This window comes from Balaenoptera acutorostrata, chromosome 2 (genome assembly GCF_949987535.1).
Source record: "Balaenoptera acutorostrata chromosome 2, mBalAcu1.1, whole genome shotgun sequence".
NCBI classification, from domain to species: domain Eukaryota; kingdom Metazoa; phylum Chordata; class Mammalia; order Artiodactyla; family Balaenopteridae; genus Balaenoptera; species Balaenoptera acutorostrata.
This window is the reverse complement of record NC_080065.1, coordinates 94,551,983-94,569,882: the sequence shown is the minus strand read 5'-3', so window position 1 is coordinate 94,569,882 and position 17,900 is coordinate 94,551,983. Positions and strand designations below refer to the sequence as shown.

Here is a 17,900-nt window from a genome sequence, read left to right as displayed (position 1 = left end):
AAATCATATGAAGGTTGTAGCCTGAATTTCCAAAGTTGTTCACTTGTTTTTCCTACCACAACTTGAAAAACAGAATGCACTATCACACACACACACACACACACAAATAAAAGTATTGAAAATGCTAATTTCTTGTTTTAAAATTATAAATACATTCATTGTAAAAGATTCGAATACAAAGATTTGAATAGTATACAAAATATACTGAACACAATGGGAGCGTTTGCCCTCTCATACCTAGCTTCTTTCCCAAGTGGTAACTACACTTCCAAGTTTGCTAGTCATCTTTTCAGCCCATTTTACACAGACATCTATATTTTCCTTTATTATTTTTTCTAATATGGATTATGCATAGATTAAACAGTATGTATCAGTTAGGATTTAATTTTAACTGCAATTTCAAAAATAAATCACTTAACCATTTAAGCATTTATTTTCATCAAATAATAAAAAGTCCAAGACTGCTAGGAAGATCTGCAATGCCATGAGGGACCCAGGCTCTTTCTATCTTTGTAATTCTATCCTTAGTTGTAGCTTTTGCCCACACATGTCACCTCAAGACTCCAAAATAGCTGCTACCTCAGCATTTTCTCACATTCCATATGGAAGGAGGGAAAAGCGCAAAGAGCAATGACTTTTCTTTGGTAATGACCCCTTGAAAACCACTGTGTGCCGAGAGCCACATGGAGCTTGCAAACCACAGCTGACGTGGACTCTTAGCACCTATGCGATGGCGCCACTTTACCCCAAGCAGTGCAAGTCCGATCAAAATGTAACAGCCAAAATGTAATAGTTACCTTCCTATCTCTACTTTTACATTAGTTGATATCAGTAATTTGTTTCCCAATTCTTGTTCTTTCTACTCCAGCCTCTTTCCTTTTTGAGGCAGCAGAAATTTATTTTACTCTTTTATTTTGAAATAATTATAGATTCACAGGTGTTTACAATATACCCTTTACCCAGTCCTTTCCTATGGTTGCATCTTTCATAATTATACTATAATAGCAAAACCAGGAATTTGGCATTGGTACAATGTATGTGTATAGAGGTAGCAGATTTTTGCTTTCCTTATTGTTTTCTCCTTAAATGCTTCTTGTAAGACTCACAATTTCTTGTTGTGATTAATGCCCGACTTGGGCTGACAGTGTGCAGAAGACATAGTGACACCAAGTGTGTTCTGTGCCAGTCTTTCTTGGGCACAGACTTTCCAAGATAAACATATCTACAACATCAGGAATCCTTTCTACGTAAACTTTGGCAAGAAAGTTAAAACACACATAGTGCATATAGGATATGTGATTTGCTTAGGAAAATCTCAAAATAAGGTATTTGGTAAGCTTTAACATATTTTAATTGTTATCATAGCCAGTAACTATAGAATATAATAATATTACTTTATTTTACTTTATTATGTTTACAAAGCATTGTGGAATGCTTTGCATTTAACAATGTGTCTTTATATCCATTTTCTCATTTTATTTTCACAATTATGTTGAAAAGGAAATATTGTTTTTCCTATTTAACAAACATAAAACCATGGCAGCTTAGAGACAGTAAAGAAAATGAGTAGAATGGGGGAGAAGACATTCAGTGCTATGATAAGGTTGTCCTACCCCAAATATTTACCAATTTACCAATTCTATTTTCATCTGAATATAAGCAATCTGGTTAAAAATTGAGACATAGTTTAAGTGTGAAGCACCAGGTAAAGCAGAGCAAGAAGGTGGCCATCTACAAACCAAGAAGAGAGCTCTGACAAGAGAGTTCTTACTACAACCCAACCATGTTTGCACCCTGATTTTAGACCTCCAGCCTCCAGAACCATTTTGTTGTTTAAACCATCCATTCTATCGTATTTTGCTATGGCAGTCCAACCTAACTAAAACAACCTCTGAGGCTTTGGAATAGTTGTCTCCAAATTTCTACACTTTAAAGCCCAATTAAAAGCTCATGAACTTACCTACTTACTGATGTCTATCATAGTCACAATTCTAAATATTCTTGTTTTCTTGGTTTGGGAGACACAGAAGAGTAGAGAGATAGGCATTCTGAGACCAGACCTCTAGCTGATACCATAACACCATTTGAAGTGACCCTAAATATGTTGTTTTTAGAGAATAATAATAATATCAAATGAATAATTTGTTTCCATATTATTGCACTTACAACAAAAAGCCTAAAGAAAATATAATTATATTTTCTGGTCCTATAGTATTTCTTATCAAGATTTAAGTTGTAATATGAGATGGATTCACCTATTTTTCAATATTTAGCACATTTTTTTAAAATTTATTTTTTTCAAGTATGGTTGATTTACAATGTTGTGTTAATTTCTGCTGTACAGCAAAGTGATTCAGTTTTATATATATATATATATATATATGTATGTATATATATATATTCTATTTCATACTTTCCATTATGGTTTATCACAGGATATTGAATATAGTTCTCTGTGCTATACAGTAGGACCTTGTTGTTTATCCATTCTATGTATAATAATTTGCATCCGCTAACCCAAGATTCCCAACCCATCCCCAATCCCCCTCCCCCTTGGCAACCGCAAGTCTGTTCCCTACGTCTGTCAACACATTTTTAATGTTCCATTACATTGGACAAGGAAATATACTTAGGATTTTAGAAAAACAAAAACTGAAGAAAATGCCTCTGCCACTAAATTGTTGGCCTTATGCCTTAGTCTTTTTTTTAATGCCTTAACCTTTTTACATTTAGGTTCCTTCATTTGTAAAATATAGATAATAACAATATCTATCCCACAGAGTCTTTGTGAGGACTAAATTAATTGTAAAATAAGGCATGTAGAACAGTACCTATCACTGAATTATATGTATTAACTATTATTAATAATGATCATTATATCCTCTTTGGATAATGTGAGGTAGCAATTAAAAAGAAATTTAGAAAATTAGAAATATCAAACAAATCAACTCAGAAATTTAGAAGGCAATAAAAATAGGATATTGTCAAATATTTAAAGAATAGATTCTAAGTGTTGTGAGGCCTGAAACTTATACAATTTGGGGAGCCCTTCATCAGAAAATAAATACAAACTTACAAATATAAAATTAGGAATGGGTGGCTTCCCTGGTGGTGCAGTGGTTAAAAATCCACCTGCCAATGCAGGGGACACGGGTTCGATCCCTGGTTCAGGAAGATCCCACATACCGCAGAACAGCTAAGCCTGTGTGCCACAACTACTGAGCCTGCGCTCTGGAGCCCGTGAGCCACAACTCCTGAGCCCACATGCCTAGAGCCTGTGCTCCGCAACAAGAGAAGCCACTGCAATGAGAAGCCTGCACAACATAACGAAGAGTAGCTCCCGCTTGCTGCAACTAGAGAAAGCCTGCTCACAGCAACAAAGACCCAATGCAGCCAAAAATAAATAAATAAAATAAATAAATTTTTAAAAATAAATAAAATTAGGAATGAAGGATGCTCACATTAGCACTGTTTGAAAAGACGAAACAAAATGAAACATAGCTATGTGCCTCAGTAGGTGAATTGTTAAAAAAAAAAAGTGGTACTTCCATACAATAGAATACCAAAAAGTCATTTAAAATAATGAGATATGGACTTCTCTGGTGGCGCAGTGGTTAAGAATCCACCTGCCAATGCAGGGGACATGGGTTTGAGCCCTGATGCAGGAAGATCCCACGTGCTGCGGAGCAACTAAGCCTGTGTGCCACAAGTACTGAGCCTGCACTCTAGAGCCCGCGAGCCACAACTACTGAGCCTGTGTGCCACAACTACTGAAGCCTCCACGCCTAGAGCCAGTGCTCCACAACAAGAGAAGCCACCGCAATGAGAAGCCCGCACACCGCAACGAACAGTAGCCACCGCTTGCCGCAACTAGAGACAGCCCGCGTGCAGCAACGGAGACCCAATGCAGCCAAAAATATATAAGTAAATTAATTAATTTAAAAAAATAATGCGGTATGCATTAACATGGGAAAGACTGCAAGGTGTATTGTTAAGTGAGAAAAGCAAAATTCATTTTGGCAGATAGGCTAAGTTGCCTAGCTGATATTCATTGCTTCAATTTTCCTTACCAAGAGATCTTAGTAATCCTTAGTTGGGAGGCAATGTGCAATTTTTCTTTAAGGAAAATTAGGTAAATACCACAGAAAGGCCAAGCAAACTCACAGGGTAGACATTTGGGTGGAAAACTGATATAAATACCTTTCTCTCTGGAAAGGGCAAAGAAGTTTGATTCTCTTGAGTTGTGCCTTTTCTTGTTTCCATCTGACTGTTTCCTCTTCCTGTAATCATGCTGAAGCCAATGAACAGGACAAGAGGGGGCAAGTAAATTAGATAGAGGGAAGGACATCTCCATAGGTCATTCCTATTGATTCAGGAAGGGCAAATTCATCTTAATGAAATTCTCAATCTCACAGGCTGGAAGTAAGAGCTCTCCTTCTACTCCCATTGCATGAAATTTCTTTCCATCTTACGTCCTGAAGAATATTTTGTCATCTATTCTGATTATTCTCTATTCTCTCCCCAAGTAAACTGTAAGCTCTTTTCAAAACAATTTTTTTCAAGACATTTAGAATGCTTTAATTTTTCCAGTTAACACCATTTGTATCAGTAACTGCAATATTGTAATTTTTAGCATCTCACATTAACTAGTCAGTAAAGATTTATTTTTTTGAGTGTACGAGTAAGAACAGGAAGACAGGAAACATAGAATGTCAGACTTCACACTTGTATCAAATACTCAAAAATTAAAATTGTTTTCTTTGCAGCAAAACTATACCTCAAACTTCAGTGTTTTAGCTTTAATCCCATGGTTCATCATATACTGGATTGGGAGCTTGTGAAAAAGAAAATCTTGCTATGTTCAGGGTACTCTTGCCCTGATGATTCTTTTCAGTATCATCAGATGCAAACACATTTCCTCTCGTTCTGTCACTGAAGCCAGGAACACATGTGCTCAAGGCACTTTCTTCCAGCTGTGCAGAGCACCCTGTTGAGCATCTGGCAGTACTTTCATTGGAGGCTATGCTGTATGGTTATCTGAGCATCAAAGTAGGAAATATCTCTGCCAGCGTTTCCACAATGACCAGTACACTGTATTCAATGAACACATCATCAAAACTGATAACATATCAAACATTTTCAATATCTAGCCCTCTGGCAGCTACTGAAGTAGCTACAAAAACTGGGCGCTTTCCACAATGAAAATCTCCAAGAGTTTGCTCTCTTTCTCTCTGTTCCAGACCACCGTGAATACGTATGGTTGCTATTCTTTTCCTGACAAAGAAAAGTTACAATAAAATCTACTTTCTTCTTAGTTTCAACAAAAACTGTAGTTTTTTCATCACCTATGTTTTGCAGAATTTCTACAAGTTTTTCTCTTTTTCAGTACTAGCCAGCTGGGAGAATGGTCTGCTGAACATCTCTACGTGCTCTGCTCACTTACCCAACAGCCACAAACAAACAGTTTAACTTTTACAACTCCTCAGCCAAGCTTTGAATTTCCTCTGGGAAAACTGGACTGAGCAAAAGGGTTTGATGTTCCTTTGATTGCTGGGCAGGAAATTAGCTTCTTCATTTCTGGTCCAGAATCCATATCCAGCATACAGTCAACTTCATCTAAAATTAAATATTTGAGTTATCTGAGACCGATGTTTTCTTTATCTGTGGTATCCGTTCGTCTTCCAGGAGCAGCACGTAATGATCATAGCCTTGTAATGTCTGGGTGAGAGCAAAAGGGGACACCATTCTTGGTTCAGGCACTCTTGCTAGGCAACTGACATACTTCTTTGCTTTTATCCTTACACATTCTTAGAGATAGGGATTATTATTTTCACTTTACATACAATGAAACAGAGGCTCAGAGAGGTTAGATAATTTATCTTCTAAGTGGTAGAGGCAGGAAACCATCTGGGACTTTATGGACAATGCTAATCTGAGAACTAAAAATGCTAATAGGAATCTTTATAAAATTGGTCTGCCTTTTGAATCATTCCTGTCTCTTCTGCCAAAGAGAGGCTGCCCCAAACTTCCTATGAAGTGAACAGAGAAACACTGTGCTTCATTATATCTACATTAAGGATGGGCTTTAGCCAAAACTGAAAGGTAGGTGAGGTGAGACGCAGGGGCTTTTCTGTCTCTGCGCTTGGCGGCTCCCACTTAGTACCATCCATGAGGTCACATCTGACCTGAGTCTGGGCCAACTTGCAGAATTAAACTCCACTTCCCTTAGTGTTGCAGTCTTAGCTGGTGGTCATGGAGGGAAAGTAATCTCAGAAGAGAAATGTCATGAGGAAGTTTAGTTTATAGAATTTGGAAACAAATACACTGGGTTCAAAAAACATAGGTCCTCCACTTATTCGTTCTGTCACTTTGGATAAAGCACTTAAGTACTCATTCCAAAAATTTGGAATATGGAAATTTCCTCACATGGTTGGTATGAGGATTAGAGATGATGTAAAGGAAGGGTGAGGCTCACAGTAGGTGCCACTAAGACGCAGCTATGACTCAGCTTCCAGCTGAATTTTTGGTAGACGTGAAGCCTGTACTTTTCCAACAAAAAAAAAAAATAGAAAAAAAAATTTTAGGGATTTATGATCTTACTAAAGTCAGAAGTATTTACTTAAATAATTTATAGTCACCTCAGCTAAAATGAAAAAATATGTACATTTGGAACTAGTCTTCAACCTGGGCTTACCTTGCCTACTTTGGATTGTCACCCTAACTTACCCCTCTTTGGAGATTTTCTATTGGGAAAATAAGACTGGAGCAGCCTCTCTTTAGCAGATGTCCTTTTTGTTGGCACTGGGGTCCTGCTGGGAATAGGACACTGTCCAATGTCCATCTTCCTCCCCCAACTTGGAAACAAAGGGAAAACTCCCGTGAAAGTATTGAGAGACAGTTCCCCATGGATCTCTCAGGTTTCTGCAAAATTTGTAAGCAGAACTAACTGCCCTTTCATTCTAGTTTATCTTCTCACAGATTTTGTAGAGGGAAAGCCTTGGAAGATAGAGTAGGTGTCTCCATGAGGAGCAAAGCACAGCCTTGCGTATTGTCCAGTGTTTCCCTCTGGGGCTAAGGTTGACAGATTTGCTCTAAGGCCATAAATAGATTCAGATTCTCTATGCTCAGGATTCCACTACCTGCTCTGCATCCACTTGGGCTCCTTCTGCCTCAACACCGTGGGACTTGGGGAGTAAGGAGAACCAATCTGAACATAAATCTCGTGCTGCTTGCTGTGCTGTGATTAGTAAAGTCCATCATCTCTCATCCAGGATTCTCTTGTCTTCTGCCAGCATGAAACTGTGACAGGCAAACTTGTTAGCTTGAGAGTAGGTAAAAATTCACATCCTTGACAGTTCTTGGCGCAGAGCATGTGAAAACACTGAAATGTACAGTTGTCAGGCCAGAGGACTCAGGAATCTCTTCTGATTAGGGAGTGCAGGTGGCTTAGGGAAATTGTTGCAAGAGAGGTAATACCTGAACTGCATTTTGAAAGATGAGTAGAAGTTGGCCAAGTGAGAAAGGCTAAGAGAAGAATTCCAGGAAGAAGAAATGAGACACAGGTATGAATATGTTTGTGAGAAATTGGAATATTAGAGCTCAGATTGCAAGGGGATGGGCGTGGCAGGAGGTAATCTACAAAGCAGTCTGGGAATATATTGAGTAAAGAAAGAAGAAAAACTGATTTCTTGATTTTCTGCTCTGCTAAGCAGTCTCATGTGAACGGTCTCATTTTACTAGCACAGCAACTTTCTTAGGTTAGGTATTACTAGCCTTTAAGGCTCAGAGAGTTTAAATAATTTCTTTAAGAATAATCAGCTAATAAATGCTACAACAATGATGTAAGACCAATGCTCTTTCCATACCGTCTTCAGCCACTCAGTGAGGAGCGTTTGATTCTTATTCTGTAGGTAACATCAGGAACCATCTGGGTTTTTTCTTTGTTGTTGTTTGTCTGTTTTGCTTTTTCCTTTAGGTCAAGATGTCCTAATCAAGTCCATCATTTAGAAGCAGCCTGAGGTTTTGGACAGGCGTAGTCTGGGAAGAGTGAGACTAGTTACGAGATAACTGTAATGCTCCACTTGAGCATTTTTAAGGGGCCTGGAACTGGGTATATGGAGAAGAGAGAATAATTAATGGAGTTTGGAAGTGTAGTATATATTTTTTTAACTTTTTATTTTATGTTGGAGTATAGCCGATTAACAATGTTGTGATAGCTTCAGGTGTACAGCAAGGTGACTCAGCAATACATGTACATGTATCCAGGAAGTGTAGTATATTGTAAAGGTGAAATGATTTAGAAAAAAGGCACAGAGGTTTATAGCTTGGATGACTAGATGATTTCAATTAACTGAAATAGGTGATTCTAGTTAAGGAACTTTGAGGGACAACATTATTAAATTTATAAAATAAATGAGATGACAAACAGTAAATTTCTGATATTGAAATCTCAGGCAGCTTTTGCTTTATGGAAGATAAGTTTTGGAATAAGAGATGTTCAGTTTTTCATTGAGTAGACAGATTATTGTTTTCATTGGTAATTACAGCCTAATAATTTAAATCATAAAATCCTGCAGACGTGAGACAGCATTTAACGAAGGTGTTTACCTTGCAGTAAGAAACAAAAACACACACAAAATGTTATCAAGTTGGTTGCCTGGACCTGAGCTGGGGTCCTAGTCAGGGCTGAGACCCCTTGTCTCAGCCAGGGAAGTTCTTTTTCTGCTAGATTCGCACAGCCAATAACAAAACCAATGCTGAGACTGAAACAGCACAAATTTTATTCAATGGTGAAAGAATGGAGAAGCGGAAACTTAGTTCACAGATCAACTTCTCAACCCACTTGGGATGGAGATACCATATGCATACAAGGGTCGAGGTAAAAGGGAGGGAATTGGAAAGAGTGGGAGGAATATTCATGACTTATCTGAGAACAGGGGTATGGTTTGAACCTGGAACTAATGCAACACTCCTTTTCAGGCCTGTATGAGCTTTTCCAGTTGTTGTCATGGCAACTGTCAACTGTCTTGGCATTGGTATGTCATTTAGCATGCTAGTATATTACAGTGAGCATATAATGAGGATGAAGGTCTACTGGAAGTCAAATCTTCTGCCATCTTGGGCCTAGTTGGTTCCAACCAGTTCTTGTTTTTCTCTTTGCAGCTTCCTCCTGAAACTTAGATAAGAGCAATTGGTTTCCATTCAAGGGAGGGGTAGGAGGGAAAGGGGTATGATTACAGGACAACAGACTTGGTCACAAATAGACATTGTAAGAAGGATTAGAATGCTAATTTACCCACTCAACCTTCTACTGTATTTCATTTAGTCTAATTAGTAATTAGTTTTTTATGGAAATAACAATTTCTCTCCCCAACTAAATAATTTTGGCTCAAAACAGTGAACAGATTTTCTTCTTTTCTATACCCTCTCATCATTTCTTTCCAAAACCCCCTCCAAAAATTGAGTCCTGTAAAAGATTTGAAGCAAGGGTGCTCATGAGCAGGAAAAAGACCAACGTTTCTTTAATTTTGGTGGTTGACTCTACTCATTTTTTATACTTGTTTGTAAAAAGAAAGCCTGAATGATTCATACCGTCTGCACATTTAAGTGACTTCTCCTATTACTTTGAGAAAAGATAGCTTTTCTTTGAAAATGAAAAAGAAAAGTTCTTTTACAAAGCTTTTTCTCAAGTGAAAAGATTGTGTATATGTGCATAGCAAGTTTTAGATCACTGTTTAGTCAGAGCTCCAGTTAACTGGCTGATTCACCACCACCACTAATGCCAGGATAAAATTTCTCACTTAATGATAAGGACAACTGGCTGAATGTAAACCAATGTTCATTCATTCAGGTATACTGCCTAATAACTGACTCATTCTCAAGTGTTTTTTTTTTTTTTTTTGGTGGAAACACACACACACACAAATACAAGCAAGAGAGAGAGAAATAATAGCAAATGGGAGCTGTTACATGGTAGAAGTGAACACTTGAAGGGGTGATTTCTTTATCACCGTGCAATGCAATTTTCACCTCAAATTACTGTATAGAAATATTCTTAATGACAGTTTGAATGTTTAAATATGAAAGTAAGAGTATTTCTTTTTACATTACAAGTATGAAATTAGCCATGGTAATGTCACCGGTGGAAGGGCGATTTCCTCAGTTCTTGTACTCTTGAGGGAAATAATTCAGATGAGAGACATAGAGCAGTTTTAAGTAGCAAGAGCTTTATTAAGCAAAAGAAAGTACGTTCCTGAGAAAGGATGAAAGCTGGCTGTCTGGAAACCAGAAGCAGCCCCACAGTGGGGTAGGGTTGGGTTTTTCAGAATGGTGGTCCCTCCCAGTATCCTGCATCATTTGACTGACAAGTTGGTTGACAGATTTAGGTTATATAACTTTTCTCCTAGTGCGTAGGTGCTTACCCATAAGCACCAAAACGAAACCGACAGCAAAAACCACAATGCTGATTTATTACAAATATGGCATAATGAACCCCAGGTTACTTTGAGACACCTTTTAGATCTTGGTGTGCCTGTGCCAACCTGCGCTAGCGGTTTTATCTTGCTTGGTCCTGATATGGCTGGAAACCTAGAAGTGGTTCTTGGCCACAAGAGGGAGGCTCTCTGGGTGTGTTCTGATCACAGTGTCCAGGTCAGAGAGGGAAAGATGACCCCATCCAGGATGGGGTGGGGCCCGCTCATGTCTGACTAGCTACCTAACATTCCCCCCTCAAAAGTTGGGACCCTAAAATCTTTGGGAAGATGGACTTCATCTCTCTCTGGCTGCTTCCTGCTGAAAAGGGGCATAGAGGGGTTTAGGGTCCCTCCTCTTGCTGACTGTTGGGTTCCTGTCCACTTGTCCTGGGGGGGTCAATCCAAAGGTCCCATGTAGAATAATGTTGTCTCTTGGGTATTGATGGGCTGATACCCTTGACTGAGGACCATCTGAGGTTTTATTGCCTGCCACATCCAAAGTTGCCCTGGGCTCTGTCCCCATGATGATGGTCCTTGATTTGGGAGCTGGCCAGAGCTGAGGGCCCCTTCAGTTCAAGGCCATGATTTGGTCAGGGGCCAACCCAAGGTCCCTTCGGACTTCGGAGCAGTCCCTCTTCCAATGGCCAAACTTGTTGTAGTATTGGGGGCATGGCTTATGGGGCCTCTTTGTCTCTGGGCAGTTTGTCTTCCAGTGTTCTGGTTTCCCACAGTGGTGACACTTGCTGGGGGGAGCCTCCTGGGGTCAACCAGGGGTTGGCTGTCAGACCTGTAATGTTGCCAGTAGTTGAGCCTGCCTTTTAACTTTGTGTTTTTCTTTCTCCCTCTCCTCATCCTCTCTGTCTCCATTGTAGAAGACAGAGGGGGCTGCCCTAAGGAGCTCTGTGGAGGTGGTATTTGGTCCCAAGGCCATCTTTTATATTTTCCTCCTTATGTCTGGGGCAGCCTGAGTGGGTCATTTGATGACCCAATGATGAAGTGGTCATTTAAAATCAGTTTCCCTGCCTCTTAGTCAGGATCCAAATTAGTGTATTTTATGAGCACTTTTCTCAATCACTCATAGAAAGTGGAGAGATTTTCTTGTGGTCCTTGGTCATAAGTGGCCAGTTGCCCATAATTAACAGGTTTTAGTTAACAGTTACACTGCTTACAGTTAGTTTACATTGTTCATTATTTATTCCCTCGACTGGGCAGAAGAGCAAGTGGTCCCTCCAGGTTAACTCAAAGGTCACGGTTAGTTGCCTGAACTTGTCTAGATATTTTTCAGGGTCATCTGAAAACTTCCCTAGATCTTGTTTTATCTGACTGAGATCCTGCATGGAAATTGGAACTCTGACTTTTGTGGGAAGCCCATCAGGCCCTATTACCTCCTGGAGTGGACAAAGTTTTGAGGAGTTATGGGATCCCGGTTAAGAGGGCAAAGCATCTGGGGGTCCAATGTTGGGTATAGTGAAGAAGGGTCTGATGATGTTGAACCTCCTTCTTTTCCCCAGAAGGGAGTTCCTGTAGACAGGGCTTATTGGCGAGCTGATGATTGTATTATCAGGAGAGGGGGAGGGAACTTTGGTAGACAAATTAAGCATTGCCAAGAGAGCAGAGTTTACCCAGCAAGTCTTGCAGAGTTTAGGGTTTTCCCTCAAGGCAAAGAAGACTTGGACATAAGGGACCTTGCTCGACTTGCCCATCTTTTGATAAAAAGGTCAAGTTGGAGAATGGTATTGTAATTTAAACTCCCATTTTCAGGCCAGATTTCTCCCTCTCCTAGCTTATATTAGAGCCATGCTGTGTTGCAAAAGAAAATTAATTTTTCCCTCTTTAAGGTTTAGGGATCAAATTTAGCCAGATTCTTTAGGATACATCCTAAGGGTGAATCTTGAGGGATGGACAGTCGGTTGCCCATCTGAAAGAGACAAGACGAATGTGCATAGGGGTCTTGAGGAGACCCTCAAGTCCCTTATGGCCTTTTGTGGGTGAGGCGTACCTCACCACTGATCCTGCTGGGCAGAACACATTTCAGTTCTCACCCCAGGACTACTGTCTAGTGCACCTTACCACATGCCCCATCCCGAAGCCATTGTGGCTTCCCTGAGTCCTTTCTCTGGGTACTTTCCCTGTATGCCTTATGTCCAATCATCAAAGGTCCCAGATTGGGATGTAGTCCCTGGGATTTAGCATCTTTCCAATTTCATCCTCTCCTCAAGTCCTGTTGACCCTGTTTAAGGACGATCTTAAGGAACAGCAAGGAACTATCTTCAAAGTGAGTCTTAGTAAATACAGACCTTAATTAAGGAAACTAGGATCTAATATTTAGTGAAACATAATTCTCTCTCTCTCTCTTTTTTTTTTTTTTAATTACCCTCATCTCCATCAAACACAGCCACGACTAATTTGTTTTCAAAATAAGTTTGGTCCATTGACCACATAGGCTCTTCCATACTGGCTCCGGTGTAACTTCTCAGGAGTCTCAGATTAAATTCCCAAAAGGCCTCTCAAGGCTAAGAAAGCCACACCAAAGGCTTGCCATCAGATTTTGCCTAGGTGAATTTCTCTCTTCTAGAGGTCCCCAAAATATTTAGAGATTCCTGTACATGTCAGGAGACAGTCTTTTTTATTTACCTGATAAGGCTGTTCATAACCCAAGGGTCTCCAGTTTTTGGAGGGACCAGGCAGAGAGAAAAGAAAAATGTTTTAATTTTACCCGCAGGGGTAAATTACCAAATTGTTGTTAATCATAAGTAGCTTGAGGAGAAGGGCTTTTCTAGATCAGAAAAACAAAGATTAGAAACTGGTAATATGTAAGACAAAAGTCATAAAAATTATAATCATGGTTAGCAGTTCATTTAATACCATGTAATTAATTTTTGTTCTGTTTGAGTCCAGCTTTTCCATTAGTTTTGTTGACCTTGTCTGATGATTGAGGATGATAGTGACAGTGATAATTTTAAGAAGTTTGTGAGATTTCTGTTAAGGATTGTACGATTTGTCCAGTGAAATGGGTGCCTTGATCACTGAGATTGTAGAAAGTATACCCCAGATGGAAAACACATTTTCTAACCATTTCCTTTTCATTGTGAGGGCATTCGCCCTGCAGCCAGGGAAGGCTTTAACCCATCAAATAAAAAAAATGAGGTTTGCCAGGGAGCTGGGAAAAGCCAAGTGGCCATCTCGGATTTGCCATAGCCCTGACTGTTTTATTTACAGTTATTGTTTACCCGTTTAAATTCTCTGATTTAGGTGTAGACTGTTGCTATGCTACAAGGACAACAGGAGGGCGAAAGTCTGACAATGAGGAGTTAAACTTTTCATAGAAGTGGCCAAGAGAACTTTGTTCTCTTAACAGAGAGAGGGAAAAAAAAAAAATCAAATTCCAGTGTTATATTAGCTTACTATTAATAACAAAATTCAATTACCTAATTAAATTCAGTCTAGTCTTAATCCTGACAATTTACAAATTTTTTTTCTCAAAGTTCCTTTTTCACAAACCTTTTATCACTTTCTTGATCCATATTAATTTGTCCCATCTTTTCCCCATATCTAAGCAACCAGCCCTAGGGCAAAATTATTCTCCTTTTTTCCTCAACAAAAATATATGTCCAGTCTTTATACCTTCTCTTGCCTTCAACATATCCTACTTGTTTTACACACTGAAATACTTCCCTTATCACTTTAGCAGCTTTAATTAGTATTATAATTTTTAACCTTTAAAAGACCTTAACAAAACCAAGAAACAAATCATTGAACTGTTATATTAGCATTTTCTGATTGGCAAACTTAAGAAAAGATACTCAAGATTTCTATTGGTCCTTGGCAAGTCAAGTTTTAAATTACCTACTCCCTTTTTCGAAATTTGCATTTTACAAAGATGGGGGAGATAAGGGTTCCTGGAAAAGACCAGGTAGGACATTTGCATTTCAAAGACATAGGAGGAGAAAGGCAACTTCCTCCTAGGAGTATGTCTGTTTGTTTCCTTAAGGCCGGAAAAAAAGCTTTGCTTTTTTTCCCTCAATACTTACAAGCCTCTTAAAATAAGTAGGGGAGGTTTGGGGAGTGGTAAAGTGTTGGTGAACTTTGGATTAGTCAAGGAAACGAACAAGAGCCAGTGGGAGAAAAAGCTACCAGAGTCCCAGGGCCTAAATTCTTCAGAGGGGGAGGGAGGAGACCTAGGCCCTGAGCCAACTAAATGGATTACCTTTATCACTGAAACAAAAGAAAGAGAAGCAAATAGAGGTAGGGCTGGAGGACCACAAGGCAGTGATAACAGCACAAGGCCAAAGTTCCCCTCAGGATATGGTCCTTGTGCTGTTGAAGAGGGCTACATCTCCACAGAAGTAAAAAAGGCAACATCCAACCTGCTGGCAAAGCTGGCAAGGAGGCTCAAGGATCAACAGAAAGTCTAAGAAGTTAAGAGAGAATGAGGATATAAGAGAAATCCAGGACAGGAGGGAAGGTATGAAGCCATGAGGCTTCCCAAGAGAGATTCGTAAGCCTGCTGAGAAAGGTGCTTGACCACTAAGGGCTGGGTTGCAAATCCAGAGGAGGATGCACAGAGTCCCCCAGATTGGGCCACCGATGCAGTTCCAGTGTCCTGGAACCAGACTGGGACTAAGAACAAGCAGTGATTCCTAAAACTTTGCCTCTGTGCACTGGTGTCGAATTGAACCTCAGAGACAGAGTTTTGGGTGAAGTAGAAAAGATTAGCTTTATTGCTTTGCCAGGCAAAGGGAGACACAGCAAGCTCATGCCCTTCAAAACTGCGTGTCCCCACCTGGGAGGATTTAGTGAGGAGTTTTATAGCAATGGTTCAAGGGTGGGGTTGCTGATAACGATCAGGGTGTGTGCAGGGCCTGCACTCCTTTAATCTGGCCTCAGGCAGTCTCCTAATGAGCTTTTCTGGTTCCTTTAATCTGGCCTCTCAGGTGGTCTTCTCTGGAATGAAGAATGCTAACAACTTCCATTTGCTGGGGGGTTTTAGTTATGTAAAGAGCTCAAAGATATCATTATGTGTATCCCTTGAGGCGGAACCAGGACCCTGCCCCAAGGCTGCTCTATTGTTTCTTGGCTGCTCCTCCCTTATCTCTTCATCCCCTCCCTTCCCTGATTAGCGACTGTTTGAAAGGTTTCCTCGCCCAGGAGCCCCACAGAGTCCTGCTTGGTTTCAGTAGGGAGGGGGAATTGGGCTCGAGCAGCCACAGAGGGGAAACTCACCTGACCAAGTTGCCAATTATTTGCTGCGCGGTCTTAATTTGGATGTCTGGTGGTCATCTCGGTGGATCTTCTTGAGTCCAAAGAGATAGAGTGATAGAGGAGAAGGAGAAAGATCAAGGGGAGAAAAGCCTTGGCCTCAGTGGGCTCCTTCATGGTTGGAAATTGTATTTCCACCAGGTCCCAAGGACAGCGTCAGCTGGCAACCGAGTGTTATTTGGATCTGCACGGCCTGGGAGATACCCCCTGCCACCCTTAATTGAGGAGAGCCATAACACAGTAAGTGGACTGAGATTGTGCCCTGTGGGTCTTGGAATGAAAACAAAGCAGAGACTGAGAACAAGCAAGTCCTCATGAGAGAGAGAGAGTGAAGTCAGGTGAGACATGCAGTTTACCTTGGCAGCAATCTGAGTCACCGCACCAAATATGTCACTGGCAGAACGGTGATTTCCTCACTTCCTGTACTCTCGAGGGAAAAATTCAGAGAGGCACAGAGCAGTTTTAAGTAGCAAGAGTTTTATTAAGCAAAGTGAAAGTATGCTCCTGAGAAAGGATGAGAGTGGGCTGTCTGGAAACCAGAAGCAACCCCGCAATGGGGTAAGTTTGGGTTTTTTAGAGTGGTTGTCCCTCCCTGTGTCCTGCATCATTTGACTGACAAGTTGATAGACAGCTTTAGGTTATATAACTTTTCTCCTAGTGCGCAGCTTCTTACCTATAAACGCCCAAGTGTAACCCGAGGTGGGTGGGGCGGGGAGGTGGGAACCACAATGCTAATTTATTACAAATACAGCATAATGAACCCCGGTTATTTTGAGTCACCTTTTAGGTCTTGGTGCGCCTGTGCTAACTTGTGCTGGCGGTTTTGTCTTGCTTGGCCCTGCTGTGGCTGGAAACCCAGCTGTGGTCCTTGGCCACAAGAGGGAGGATCTCTGGGCGTGTTCTGGTCACCAGTGTCCTGGTGGGGGAGGGAAAGATGACCCTGTCCAGGATGGGGTGGGACCCACTCATGACTGACCAGCTACCTAACGGTAATACTTCTATTGGAATTTGAAATACAATTTTTTGAAACTTTGCTTTTAAATAGTGGGAGGCTCCAGCCAGAGCCAAAATCAGGTTCAACCAATGACAGATAAAAAGTGCATGTTTTAGTTTCATCTTCAAGAAATTCATGGAAAAGACTCTGACAAGTACAGGTTTCTGGTAACTGACTGTACTGCTGAACTGAATGAATAAGCATTTTCAGAACTCTAATGAAAAACTGATGAACTCATAAAAGTGCTAACAAAAGATCAAGATGAAAAAAAAAGAAATTAATTACATGGGACTGAGTGAACTGATGAGGATGAGTATAATTTTTGTGACTTTCTGTCTGAATTAAAAAAAAAAAAATCCCACAAGGACTCAGAGGAAAAGAATATACAAATCAATTTTCACTGCAAAGTAAAGGAGCTGTTACAGTGGAGGATTACTGGACTGAATGTCAATATTATGACATAGTATAAGTGTGTTTCATGTTTGGTAATTGCAATCATTGTTGCTTTTGTTGTGGTCATCCATGTACAATGCTTGGTGTCAGTCTATCTATCTCTTGTAAAAATAAAATACAGTGTGTGTGTGTGGAAAAAAAAAAAAAAAAAAAAAAAAACTACAATGAGATATCATCTCACACCGGTCAGAATGGCCATCATCAAAAAATCTAGAAACAATAAATGCTGGAGAGGGTGTGGAGGAAAGGGAACACTCTTGCACTGTTGGTGGGAATGTAAATTGATACAGCCACTATGGAGAACAGTATGGAGGTTCCTTAAAAAACTACAAATAGAACTACCATACGACCCAGCAATCCCACTACTGGGCATATACCCTGAGAAAACCATAGGTCAAAAAGAGTCATGTACCAAAATGTTCATTGCAGCTCTATTTACAATAGCCAGGACATGGAAGCAGCCTAAATGTCCATCGACAGATGAATGGATAAAGAAGATGTGGCACATATATACAATGGAATATTACTCAGCCATCAAAAGAAATGAAATGGAGGTATTTGTAATGAGGTGGATGGAGTTAGAGTCTGTCATACAGAGTGAAGTAAGTCAGAAAGAGAAAAACAAATACAGTATGCTAACACATATATACGGAATCTAAGGGGAAAAAAAAAAAAAAAAGGCCATGAAGAACCTAGTGGCAAGTCGGGAATAAAGACACAGA

The 17,900-nt window shown here is 40.2% G+C and overlaps 1 long non-coding RNA gene across 1 annotated transcript; it reads right to left on the bottom strand.

The window, feature by feature from the left end:
* Positions 1-8,757: 8,757 nt before the first annotated feature.
* Positions 8,758-16,034, bottom strand: LOC130707263 (uncharacterized). The gene is made up of 2 exons (XR_009007166.1): positions 15,696-16,034; positions 8,758-9,175 (listed from the first exon to the last, which is right to left on the bottom strand). It is a non-coding gene; the product is annotated as an uncharacterized LOC130707263 (long non-coding RNA).
* Positions 16,035-17,900: the final 1,866 nt, after the last annotated feature.